The sequence below is a fragment of the Aplysia californica genome, unplaced genomic scaffold, assembly GCF_000002075.1.
Source record: "Aplysia californica isolate F4 #8 unplaced genomic scaffold, AplCal3.0 scaffold03714, whole genome shotgun sequence".
In the NCBI taxonomy this organism is placed as follows: domain Eukaryota; kingdom Metazoa; phylum Mollusca; class Gastropoda; order Aplysiida; family Aplysiidae; genus Aplysia; species Aplysia californica.
In genome coordinates, this window is record NW_004800984.1 from 1 (window position 1) to 1,767 (window position 1,767).

A 1,767-nucleotide genomic window follows, 5' to 3' on the forward strand; every position below is an offset into this window, starting at 1 on the left:
AACGTAAACACACACAAACTCACCATAAGTCTGGCTGCCTCTAACCACACATCCTCTGACTTGGGACACTCCTCACAGCCTTTCATGATCAGGTTCCTGGCCGCTTGCACTTTCCCTGTCACTTCCTCCAGACGAGCCGAGGCAATCCAGGCTGTACAAAGAGAGGGGAGACGAAAACTGGCCGTTAAGATCTACTTTTGACCCTCTTGTGTGATTTCTCAAACCCATTACAGACACACACAAATACAACTAGTGTTCTTTCTATTATGCAGTATTGTTGCACAAAAATGTAGCCAGTGAGTGCACCCGTGTACATGTGGATGCTACCATTCCAGAAGGAGAGAAGGTGAGAGGAAGTAGTGAAAAAGGGAGAGAGGTAAATTACTCATCACAGAACATACCTTTCATCTTAAAATGGAATCAATAAGGAAAGAGAAAGACAAGAATGCCTAAATGCACTAGGAAAAAAAACTGAGATTTGTAGCTTTAAGGAGACAGGATACAGATGGATAGAAGTGGAGATTACAGCCCTCACAAGAAGTAGACAGATATAGACTCTCGTTGCTGGCCTATACTTCCATATTGGATGAGAAAGGTTGAGGATGATATTGATACTAGACCTGGTGGATGCTTTGGATTTGTCTCTCTCACAGATTTCAACAGCAAACGGGCCTTCTTCACATCACTGAAATACACAAAATAAAAAACTTAGAAAACTGACCACCCAAAGAATTTTTTCTTTTCACTTTAAAGAAAAATAAAATATTGCATTTATTTATCCCTGTGGGAAATTTGGCTTACAATGTCAAGTTCCACAGTGCCCACATGAAATCAGTCAAAAGTAATAATAAAAATGTACAAGGCGAGTCCTCCAACTATCCATACATTTCAACAGGAACAAATTAAGACAATAAGAAATAGAATGAACACACCACACCAGAGGACTTGCAAACCACTTCCAAAACTTCAGCAGACAATCACAAATAAAAGAAGAGAAAAGACTCTAAGAGAAGCAGTTGAGAAACAAAAGTTAGTTTCCAAAAAACAGCAGCACATTTCAGAACAAACCAAGAAAGCTCGCAGTCTATTTGTTGTTCATGTTGACATTTCCCAAACCATAATCTATATCCCTTCAAAGGCAAGCTGCTCCAACCTTGCCTGCCAGGGTCAACAGTGTCTGCTCGGAGTTATATTGCACAGGAAAGACAGAGATACTTTATTCAACCCCCAGAAGTAGGAGGGTGGTGGTCGCTTTGAAGTGGTTTGGTCCTTCTTTCCTATCAAACATATATATCATTCTTATCTCTCCTTTTTTGTATTTGGTACTCTCTAGTAACACTTCTACTCAGCACGTACATGACCTTTCTGTATAGTATTGCAAGTGCTGTAAAACTCTTACCAAAAACTACAAACCCCCGACCTCCTGAACTAGATATTCAACACTCTAGGTGAGGCGCTTACTTGATGTCTCCGCCATGAGATGGGAGCATACTCTGTAGATCAGTAAGGTAGCCCTTGGGGTCCACCACTGTCTGTCCACTCACAGAGTCCGACACCTGAAGACACAGCAAAAGATCAACATGACGGGTCAATACGCAGGCCTCCCTATTATACAATTTTTTAAATACCTTTTGTGCCCCTAAATAATAATAATAATGATGCAGATCACTTCTATAGCACCCAATCTAATACAATACAGCTCAAGGATGCTTTGCAATACCTTCATCTTAACATAATGTTGTTAACATTATGAAAGAGAGAGAGAAA

General features: G+C 40.4%; 1 long non-coding RNA gene across 1 annotated transcript; it reads right to left on the reverse strand.

The window, feature by feature from the left end:
* Positions 1-26: 26 nt before the first annotated feature.
* Positions 27-1,575, reverse strand: LOC101853062. The gene is made up of 3 exons (XR_221311.3): positions 1,462-1,575; positions 621-685; positions 27-151 (listed from the first exon to the last, which is right to left on the reverse strand). It is a non-coding gene; the product is annotated as an uncharacterized LOC101853062 (long non-coding RNA).
* Between the last annotated feature and the right edge of the window lie 192 nt (positions 1,576-1,767).